Source organism: Littorina saxatilis, linkage group LG9, assembly GCF_037325665.1.
Source record: "Littorina saxatilis isolate snail1 linkage group LG9, US_GU_Lsax_2.0, whole genome shotgun sequence".
Classification (NCBI taxonomy): domain Eukaryota; kingdom Metazoa; phylum Mollusca; class Gastropoda; order Littorinimorpha; family Littorinidae; genus Littorina; species Littorina saxatilis.
Window position 1 is genome coordinate 54,622,763 of NC_090253.1, and position 11,940 is coordinate 54,634,702.

At 41.5% G+C, this 11,940-nt stretch overlaps 2 long non-coding RNA genes across 3 annotated transcripts in view; one reads left to right on the plus strand and one right to left on the minus strand.

Annotated features, from left to right (window-relative positions):
• Nucleotides 1-3,219: 3,219 nt before the first annotated feature.
• Nucleotides 3,220-5,435, minus strand: LOC138976465 (uncharacterized). Of its 2 annotated transcripts, XR_011459023.1 has the most exons (4): nucleotides 4,698-5,435; nucleotides 4,310-4,459; nucleotides 3,809-3,869; nucleotides 3,220-3,340 (listed from the first exon to the last, which is right to left on the minus strand). It is a non-coding gene; the product is annotated as an uncharacterized lncRNA (long non-coding RNA). The 2 variants fall into 2 exon arrangements; XR_011459022.1 differs by having other exon boundaries at nucleotides 4,310-5,435.
• Nucleotides 5,436-11,008: 5,573 nt separating this feature from the next.
• LOC138976509 (uncharacterized) overlaps nucleotides 11,009-11,940 on the plus strand; it is a 3,655-nt gene continuing 2,723 nt past the window's right edge. The window contains exon 1 of the long non-coding RNA XR_011459040.1: nucleotides 11,009-11,091. This is a non-coding gene — a long non-coding RNA (uncharacterized lncRNA). The remainder of the gene's footprint in view (nucleotides 11,092-11,940) is intronic.

The window sequence follows — 11,940 nt, forward strand, 5'->3', positions numbered from 1 at the left end:
TGGAAACTTGCATTCTCCCAGTAAGGTCATATATTGTACTACGTTGCAAGCCCCTGGAGCAATTTTTTGATTATCAATCAATCAATCAATCAATGAGGCTTATATCGCGCATATTCCGTGGGTACAGTTCTAGGCGCTCTGCAGTGATGCCGTGTGAGATGAAATTTTATACGGCCAGTAGATTGCAGCCATGTCGGCGCATATTTACCTTTCACGGCCTTATTCCAAGTCACACGGGTATGGTAGACAATTATTAAAGACCAACCAGAGTGCAAACTTTTTATTGTGCCACTGGAAAGGGCTTTATAACAGGACCGCAAAAATATAATTATATCAAGTTCCATCTCCTCCGATCGCGCGTAATTGGCTATTGAAAGTGCCCATTCTCACCTGTAATTAACTATAAGGGAAACAATCTTAAAATTTTGCCATCGCTTAACTCCCCTGGCTAGTGACGTCAAACGTGGAACACACTGAGCGAGTAAACATGGCGTCAAGCGATGCAGAGAGAGACGTTGCATTGCAACTCTCGTGTGAAAGCAGCGATTTCGACTCGGATTTAGAGATGAACGTGTTCCAAACACAATCACAATCTTGTGGAGCCCCTCAACCATACCAGTTTGAGCCTCAGATTTCGAGTAGCGACGATGATGGCAGTGAAGGAGAAAGACAGGCACATGACCAAGTGCCCCAAGTCGTCTGAACTCGATGCATTGGTAAATTTCACACTGTGCGATTACTTACCATTTTGTGACACTGTTTGCTTACATTATCAGAGATTTTGAAGATCTGAACACAACAAAGCTAGGCATAGAATACCAACTATTGAAAGTTAACAATCACTGTCAACAATCAACTCAGTGTTCATTTCATGTGTTTATTTTTCATCAGTGCAGAACTTTCAATATAATCTCCTCTGTGAATAGCAACAGCATCTTTTTTTTAGTTTGTGGAATTGTAGTACTTCAGTTTGTTTCTTTTTTTCCATAGGATTGTCATGTTTGTGTGTCTTTGTATCACCAGGATTGAATGTAAATTTTATCATCGACACCATGTGATACAGTATACATGGGAAAGATGTCTGCTGCCTGATATTCATGCATTTTTAGTTTACTTGGAAAGTACTATGTACATGGACATTACATAGCATGCCTAATTTTGTCTGTGTGCAGTCGCTACCGCTGCACTGCATACCGTATGCTGGCAAAGTTTGCATGGGGATGGCTGGGCAAGGATGTACGAGTAACTCTCCCTGCTTCTGCTGTCAGGAAGATCCGGGAAACCTTTCCTAACGCTACAGGCAATTACACAGGATATTTGGAACCCGAAAACTAGTTCTTTTGACAGTTTACTATTGTGCCAGTAGATATTTTGAAGCAGTTGTGAAGGTTAAACATTCACATCTACAGGTCCTGACTACATGTGGTCGTATTAGCACCCCTTGTAGCTGTACCGAGACTTTAGTGCTCTGACTGCCTGTTCTTTGTTAGGCTTGGCATATTGTTCACAAAGGCGCGGAGGCAACTGCTTGATGGACCGTTCCATGTCTTGGATGCTGTGTGTAGAGGCCAAGTCCACCACTCGTTCCATCAGTCTCCCCACATAAGCTGCAAACAAATGAGAACTTTATTAAGTGACCCTCCACCAACTTTGAAATAGGCATACTCTTCTGTGGCTGTTAGTGTTACCTTCCCCTGCACTGTTGTATGGATTGCTCCTGTATGAATGTGTATAAAAATGGTTTCTCTTTATTTTCTTTGAGCAGCCAAAGAAAAAAAAATGTTGCAATACATTTGTGACTATGATTGCTATTTGTTACTCTCTGATCTCCATTAGGCCAAAAAAAAAAAATTGTCTGTTTCTGGTCACCCGACCGACCCTAAATTTCGGCGCCGACCCTAAACTTTTTTTTCCCAAACTCAAATTTTGTTGTTGTTGCTGTTGTGGTAAAGGACAGGGTGAGAAAATGAACAACAAAAACGTGTGAAAACGAAAGTCCGCTGACGATTTGTAAATGTGTTGAGCGTCTTGTCTCTATGTATAGTGAATCCAGTCTCTTTGCGCGATTTTTAAAGTTAGTTTTATTGGTCTACATTTGGGGTAAAAGAAAAACAAGTCGCGTAAGGCGAAAATACAATATTTAGTCAAGTAGCTGTCGAACTCACAGAATGAAACTGAACGCAATGCAACGCAGCAAGACCGTATACTCGTAGTCCACCGCTCACGGCATAGGCAATGAAATTGACAAGAAGAGCGGGGTAGTGGTTACGCTATGCTGCATAGCACGCTTTTCTGTACCTCTCTTCGTTTTAACTTTCTGAGCGTGTTTTTAATCCAAACATATCATATCTATATGTTTTTGGAATCAGGAACCGACAAGGAATAAGATGAAACTGTTTTTAAATTGATTTGGACAATTTAATTTTGATAATAATTTTTATATATTTAATTTTCAGAGCTTGTTTTTAATCCGAATATAACATATTTATATGTTTTTGGAATCAGCAAATGATGGAGAATAAGATAAACGTAAATTTGGATCGTTTTATAATTTTTTTGTTTTTTTTACAATTTTCCGATTTTTAATGACCAAAGTCATTAATTAATTTTTAAGCCACCAAGCTGAAATGCAATACCGAAACCCGGGCTTCGTCGAAGATTACTTGACCAAAATTTGAACCAATTTGGTTGAAAAATGAGGGCGTGACAGTGCCGCCTCAACTTTCACGAAAAGCCGGATATGACGTCATCAAAGACATTTATCAAAAAAATGAAAAAAACGTTCGGGGATTTCATACCCAGGAACTCTCATGTCAAATTTCATAAAGATCGGTCCAGTAGTTTAGTCTGAATCGCTCTACACACACACACACACACACACACGCACAGACAGACACACATACACCACGACCCTCGTTTCGATTCCCCCTCGATGTTAAAATATTTAGTCAAAACTTGACTAAATATAAAAATTAAAAAAATCCCGACCTACAGACCCTATTTTTTTTAGCCATGTTACCAGAAACAGACAATTTTTTTTTTGTTGGCCTTAACTTAAATGTTTGGAAGTTATTCTTCTACATCTTTCATGCTTATCCAATGGGCCATTATTTTGTATGTACTTGCAAACCGAACAACACAAAAATAACTTCTGTACCAAAAGTCTGAGCTTGTGAGAGTAAAAGAACATTTACCAAAGGTGCAATCCACTTTCACTTACTGGATGGAATAGTCCTTCTTTGATTTCCTGTAGACCAAACTGTAGCGTTCCTTTCCGGTCTGGTCAGAAGCCTGCAGTCTGTTGTTGTTTTCGTTAAAATGCAGAGCAGCTATGATTGTCCTGAAACAGTGTTTCATTTGACAAGGTACAGTATTTTGTAATTGCAAGTTCCATATCTCTATTGCCTACCTGCTTTGACACAATTGTGGAAATTATTGACAGAGCACAACATACTGCAAAGAAATTCCTCTTAGTATCTCCAGCTGAAATGTGATAGGATGAGTGCACAATACCAACCCCACACATGTACACTTTTGCATAGTGCTAGCAGGTATAGTGCTCATTTTAAGGCTTACTATCATTAAGCAAAAACTATCAGTCTGCTAAAGACATATCATCTGTACATTAAAAAACTGCAGATTATGACAGTTGATATTTGATATCCAGAAATAGTCTAAAGTCTAAAACTTTCCTGACTACTCTTGTGACGTCTTGTCTGAAAATAATTAATTGACCCACCACCCATACACACACACCATATATATAAACAGGACCACCACCACCACTTTTTTAAAATAATTTACTTACTTTTCTGTGCAGCCTTTGGGGTGACTTGAATTTTCTTGTTTCTTTTTATCCTGCGGTGTGTCTGAAGTAAAATATTGTCACCAATTTATGCAAAAAATCTGCCAGAAAATGATGATAATACAATAACAGTTGCTCAATGGATAAGTTAGTAGAGTATTTTACTGACAGATCTAGATATATTTACTCATTCACATCAATTCGGAACAGCATGTGACACAAAGTGACAATATATATGTACATGAATACAATTACAGGGTCTGCAAGTGCAACACATGTATCCAATGACTTATCAATAAACACAGCTAAAATTAGAAACTCTGAATCAGATACAAATGTGTGCCAAAGTGGATCAGCCTCACATTTAGTAGTTACAGTGTCAGCTATAATATGCTTGATAAGAAGTGTGAATGACGAAGTACTGCAATGAATGACTGTGGGATTGGGAACAAGCAGATCTGTACTGTCTATACAATAAAAATAAAAAAAAAATGCAATGCCTACCTCTGTCTGAGTGCTTGCATACACTGGCGAAGGTTTGTCAGTTTCACTAGCTCCATCACAAGATCCTGACAAATCAGCTGTATGATGGTCAGATGGTTTAGGTTTTACATCACATTCACAAGGCCCAACTGCCAAAACATCTTCCAGATTCTGCAAGCACAATATTACAATCATTCTTTAGTCCTCTATTTCTGTATTTTTTTTAAGTTAAAACAATTTTAACACTCAAGAAAACAGAATTTTCTACTCAAAGCTTACAAATGTACTAAGTTTTATTCAGTGAAAGTTGACAAATGCAGCGCCCTTTTATAGAATTTTTCAATAATGGCATTGTCAGTGTCACTGAACCTATTAGTATTCTTCATAACAATACAATTTTCCACCTTACCCTTTGGTGTTCCCTTTTGGCAAAGGCTCCTCTGACTCGAACACTGCTTTGGAGCCACAATGGCAGAGCAAATTGGCGCTGTAACTGCCGTTGTTACTTGTGTCACAGTGCTGCTGGCTGTGGAGACAGATGCCACGCCCACGGTACTCGAGCAAGTCACCGTTGTGACTGTTGTTGGCGCCAGACGATGCGGTTTTTGCACTGTTGGCACTGGTTTATGGTTTAAAACCATCTTCGCTTTAAGTCCAAAACTTGCAGCCAGTGCAATCTTTCTTGGATAGCAATCCGTAGTGAAGTGCAGACTGCATATCCGTGAGTTCTGGTTCGGCGTACCAAAACTTGGTCTGAAATCTGCTCGGCAAGTTTGAACGAATTTAATCCACTGTCGCCGAGTTTCTGCATCAGTAGGAAACTGATGCAATGTAAAACCATCAGCATGCTTGCTGTTACACTCCGCAACTGCACAGTAGTAACCGACTTTCCTTCGCCGTTTGAAAGGGGGAACGTCTGTTTCGGTAGAAGATACAACCGCAGAGTTACAACCGTCCGCCATGATGTTCCACGAGTGACGTCACTGGCCTCAGGGCCGCCCGGTGCAGTTTGATCAGGTGCGCGAAATCGGATTTTATTAAATAAAAAATCAGCAACACAAAATTTTGCAAAATCGTTTTCGGAATATTAACCTGGGTTGTGACACAAATGTTTTGAACAGAAAAAAGTTTTGCTCTCTGGTTGGTCTTTAACTGTGCCTAAGCAATTTTGCCAGGAAAGACCCTTTTGTCAATCGTGGGATCTTTAACGTGCACACCCAATGTAGTATACACGGGGGGTGGTTCGGACACCGAAGAGAGTGCTTTTGTGAACAAGAAACACTTAACAAGTGGCTCTATCCCATCTCCCCCCTTTCCCCTATCCCATCTCCCCCCTTTCCCTCGTCGTGATATAACCTTCGTGGTTGAAAACGACGTTAAACACCAAATAAAGAAAAGGTAATTTGTGTGAGGTAGTGCCTGTTTGTAAGCACACTTCTCACATCAAGGGAGGTAATTTGTGTGAGGTAGTGCCTGTTTGTAAGCACACTTCTCACATCAAGGGAGGTAATTTGTGTGAGGTAGTGCCTGTTTGTAAGCACACTTCTCACATCAAGGGAGGTCATTTGTGTGAGGGAGTGGCTTATTATTCGAAAATAGGGGAAAATACTATTGGTACTGTCTACTGTTCTGAAAATGGCGTCTCACTGAGCACGCTACCCCTATGTTTGATAGCGAATATATATTATCATACATACATGCATACACACACTCAAACATACATACATACATACAGTATACATACATACATACATACATACAGACAGACAGACAGACAGACAGACAGACAGACAGACAGACAGACATACACACACACACACACACACACATACACACATACACACATACACACATACACACATACACACATACACACATACATTCATACATACATACATACATACATACATACATACATACATACATACATACATACATACATACATACATAAACTTATTATAACGGATAAACTTATTATAATTAGGGAGAAAAAAAGAACTACAGAATCAAAAGGTCAGCAAACTTTACGTCAGTAGAGCTTAGTCACAAATGAATACAAAAAATAATATTTTACTAAAAAAAACAGTCCAGCTAGCAGTAGGGCCTAATACATATCTACCTAGTTTTTTTTATGACGGGCAGTATTTTGAATTGTGTACAGAATAATTTATTTATGTATTTTTTTGTGAGGCGCCATTTGAATATCCTCATTATTAATAATAATAATAATAATAATAAAGTGTATTTATATTGCGCCTATCCCTTACAAAAAACAAAAATATTTGGCTCTAAGCGCATTACAACATGTGAAGGACTTGGTACAATCAAGTCTGACAAGTACAACAGCACAATATACAGTCGGTCTCTTAGGTAAAAGCAGCTTCGACAGTTAAACACTTCTACTAAAAGATCCTCTAACAATTTACAAACATAGTTAAAGAACATCGAGTTAATAGGAATTAAAAAAAAAAAGGTTCTTATAATAAAACTATCTAGCGAACGACGAAGAAGAAGAAGAATAAAACTATCAATGTCAATGTATAACAAGTCATTCAACGTAAATGGCCAAAGAACAACAATAAAACAATGGTGATAAAACAGTTATACTCAATGGCTAATAACGAGGCAGAGTTAAATAGTATCGACACAAGATTAAAACAAAACATATTTCTGGAGACGAATTAACAACAATAAAGCAATGGTGATAAAACAGTTTTACTCAATGGCTAATAGCGAGGCAGAATTAAATAGTATCGACACAAGATTTAAACTAAACATATTCCTGGAGACGCATTTAATAATTATACATGTATCAAATAATCAATGTACAAAATACAGCCCTCGCAAGCAACCCGCCCCCAGCCGGCCCACAGCGCGCTACGATGGCAAGCGACCCCTCTCCTTAATGTGGCAAATACTGAACAGTGCACACAACCAATTACTCGCATATACTCGTGTCGCTCACTCGCACACACACACAAACACACACACGGACAACATCGAATCACTCGCACAGGCTAGGGGTTGAAGTATTCCCGGAAGAGGTGTGTTTTTAGAGAGGACTTGAAGGAAGGGAGAGAGGTAGAAAGGCGGACAGACATGGGCAGAGAGTTCCAAATAGAGGGAGCTGTGTAGGTAAAGGCGCGCTTGCCGAAAGCGTTCAGTTTGACGCGTGGGACAACAAGGTGCCCTGCGTCAGCGGATCTGAGGTTGCGTGTGGGGACGTGTGGCTTTAAGAGCGAAGACAGGTAAGAAGGGGCAGAGTCTTGAAGGCTACGGTAACACAGGGTAGCTATTTTATATGTAATGCGTGCTTTGATTGGTAGCCAGTGAAGGGTCATGAGGAGAGGGGTGACATGGTCGCGCTTGCGCTTGCGCAGCACAAGACGTGCTGCATTGTTCATGATGCGCTGTAGGCGGTCTAGCTTGGCGTCTGGGAGGCCGGCTAGGAGCGAGTTGCAGTAATCCAGTCTCGACAAAATAAAAGCCGAAACCAGTGTCTTGGTTGCGTCGAGGGAAAGAAGGTGTCTGATTTGGCTAATCCTCCGCATAATATAACAGAAACTCTCGCTTTCGTCAAGACTATTCGTCCACCATTTCAGCTTTTGACCTTTTTTTGTGACAGGTGGAAAACAAAGGAAAGAGAGAATGCTTACTGTTGTACAGGCTAAATATTTCGCCTCTTAGGGACAAGATATATGGGTTATATGATAATTTGACTTTTTACGCCCTCACGGCTTTTGATGCGTGTTTAGGTGGTATCAGCCATCTGCACTTATGACAAAATGACCGAGGTCTTTTACGTGCCATTGTGGTGACACGAGGGTGTGATATATCTTCCGTCTCTGGGTCTTCACATAAAGTTGTCCCGTGTCCCGGCCCGAATTTGAACCTGCGACCCTCCGATCACAAGTCAAGTGCTCTACCAACTGAGCTACCGGGCCCCCAAAAGTGACAGTAGTCTCCCTTGTTCTACGTCGTCGGTTAGACACCTGTCAATTTTGTAGAGATCTCTTTATGATGGGGTCCGGCTTGTGATGTCTCTTGGTCAGCTCTTGTGACAATTTCCGCTCACGTAGCAGTCGTTTGAAGGGCTATTAATCTAGCTCTGCCATGACCTTTCCGGCTCCCGTTTGACTGGCTTAACCTCCAAATAGGAGTTGCCTCCGGACATTTAGTTCACGCGCGGGACCTTATTGGGTGCTTAGATCTCGCTTACTTCGGCTTTTTCCGCCTTAGCTTACCTGCCAGGACAAGAAGCGATATAAAACAAGAGGCGAAGCCTTCAAGGCTCACGTAAGAAATCGACAAACAGTAACACAAACTCAATCACTCCGTCACACACACACACACACACACACACACACACACACACACACACACACACACACACACACACACACAGTAAGCATAGGTGAAACTGTGCAAGAAAGCGAGACACTAGATCTAGATCTGTCTGTCTGCATGTACGTAGCCTACTTACACAAGTTACAGGGACACTACTGCCAACTAGTCTCGGCCCGCTCAAAATAACAATGACCGAGACGCGTGACGTCTAACCCTCTTACGCCATAATGTGACGTCTTCAAATGACGAAATGTTAAAGTTTCTACCACAGACATACACACGCACACACGCACGCACAGACGCACAGACAGACAAAGTTACGATCGCATAGGCTACACTTCGTGAGCCAAACAGTCAATCTTTAACAAACTAAAGATCATTAACACCCCAAACAAGAGGCGAAGCCATCAAGGCTCACGTAAGAAATCGACAAACAGTAACACAAACTCAATCACTCCATCACACATACACACACACACACACACACACACACACACACACACTCACACACACACACACACACACACACACACACACACACACACACACACACACACACACACACAGAAAGAGCATAGGTGAAACTGCAAGAAAGCGAGACACTAGATCTAGATCTGTCTGTCTGCATGTAGCCTACTTACAGGGACACGACTGCCAACTAGTCTCGGCCCGCTCAAAATAATAATGACCGAGACTTTCAGTACTTCCTTCGCGTGACGTCTAACCCTCTTACGTCATAATGTGACGTCAATGTAATGTGACGTCTTCAAATGTTAGAGTTTCTACCACAGACATACACACGCACGCACGCACATACGCACGCACGCACGCACGCACGCACGCACGCACAGACAGACAAAGTTACGATCGCATAGGCTACACTTACGTGAGCCAAAAACAGTAATCGCCGAGACTAGCTTCAGATAGTCTCGGCTAACCTGAAGACCGAGGCGGGTCACCCTCGTCTCCGCGAAGTATGCGACCAAAGTACTCACTGGACCTACTTTCTTCCATAATAAGCACATTTTTAGAGTAAACAAGACATATCTATATATTTTTGAATTCAGGAGAACATGAGAAATACAATGCGATCATGTGTGTGTGTGTGTGTGTGTGTGTGTGTGTGTGTGTGTGTGTGTGTGTGTGTGTGTGTGTGTGTCCGTGTGTGTGTGTGTGTGTGCAGGGCCGGACTACCGGGGGGGTTATGGGGGTTGTGCAACCTCCCCCCCCCGGCCCCCCCTAGCCTACACATGTACCTCACTTATTTAAAACATTTTTTATTATTGTTTATTTTATGCCGTTTCATGCAAGGAGCGACCATTTTCCTATCTCAGAATATGACCTACCCATCAGCTTCCACAAGGTCCACAAGGGGCACTGCCCCTTGACCCCGCCAGGGGGAACATCCCCCTGGACCACCACTGGCAACCCCCCCCCCCCCCTCCTCGATCTTAGTCTAGTCAGGCCCTGGTGTGTGTGTGTGTGTGTGTGTATGTCCGTGTGTGTGTGTGTGTGTGTGTGTGTGTGTGTGTATGTGTGTGTGTGTGTGTGTGTGTGTGTGTGTGTGTGCGTGCTTGTGTGTGTGTGTGTGTGTGTGTGTGTGTGTGTGTGTGTGTGTGCGTTTATTTGTAATTTGTAATTCTATAATGTAGAGGCGATCAAAATTATTGTGTTCCATTGGCCTTGGACCACTTCTAAAGCTACGAGACACTTCAAATCCCGAAGAAGATCAGCAGATTGGAGTTTTTGTGTTAACACTAAGTTTGGTGGTGCATTTTTCGAGCAAGCAGTTTAGTCCCAAAATGATTCTCTGCAGCCTGGTCAAGGACAAAGTGAGCGACAGAACCAGTAAATGCCTACATTTTCAGACGTAGGCTTATCTTAGCTTGCACTTTCCTTTACTTCTGAGTCAAACAAAGTTAGTAACCAAAGTATGTGTTGAACATGTCATTGGATTTATTGTCTTTGAAAGAAAAACAACAACAGCTTTTGTTGTTGTTGTTGTTGTTGTTGTCGTTGTTGTTGTTGTTGTTGTTGTTGTTGTTGTTGTTGTTGATGTTCTTTTTCGGTGTTATTCAAATTACAGGAAGCATATTAAATACGTGTACACAAAACGTCGACGAGGAAATACATTCGCTTTGTTAACAGTGGACACAGGAACTAGGCTAACAAAGCAGCCAATCCTTGTGAGCGTTCACTAAACGAAGCCTGTCAAAGAGAACGAGTGAGTCCCAGCAACTACTCCATCACACTTATATTATATCACCATCCCGAGACATTGCACTGGCGGCACAACTCAAAATGACGTCATTCACTGCGTTACCTCACAGAGACAAAGGATTAGTATAAAAGGCCAGAGACGACGAGGGTTTGTCGAGAGCTCACCGATTGCAAGCCGCCGTTACCACCAAGAACTGGATTGTTTTTAACAACTTTATTGTGAAGTCATACACAGGTAATATTGACATGATATTTTTTTCAGGCTCGTTTTTAAGTCGACCCATGCCATTAAATCATGTTCCTGAAATTTGACATTTTTGACTCAACAGTTCGTCAGTATATCAGTTGATATACTTCCGCATATTTCAAATTAGAATGAAAGAGGTTACGTTTACTCTGAACGAAAGCCAAGTTAGAAGACGGTTTTCGCAACGAACATCTGACCGTCTTTTCAGGATGTTGTTATCTGTACTATTTTTTTGAAGCCGAGAATACTAGATAGCCAAACTATGGAATGCTGTTTTTCTCTAAATGCAACAATAATGAATTCGTTGTCTTAAAAAACAGTAAATTCTAAATTAATAATAGTTTTAAAATATCAAACGGTGTGGAGCAAAACTTCCAGTGGTTATGCTTTATTTTGTTGCCATCTTTCATTCCTTTCAAACCTAGAAAGACCGGCACGGTTGGCCTAGTGGTAAGGCGCCCGCCCCGTGATCGGGAGGTCGTGGGTTCGAACTTCGGCCGGGTCATACCTAAGACTTTAAAATTGGCAATCTAGTGGCTGCTGCGCCTGGCGTCTGGCATTATGGGGTTAGTGCTAGGACTGGTTGGTCCGGTGTCAGAATAATGTGACTGGGTGAGACAGGAAGCCTGTGCGACTTCTGTCTTGTGTGTGGCGCACGTTATATGTCAAAGCAGCACCGCCCTGATATGGCCCTTCGTGGTCGGTTGGGCGTTAAGCAAAACAAACAAAAATCAAACCTAGAAAGAAAAAAAGACGGAGAGATAGAAGAAAGAAAAAATCAAGAAAAAAAACAGACACAAGATTAAAGAAGAAGAAGAAGAAAGCTAGCATCACGAC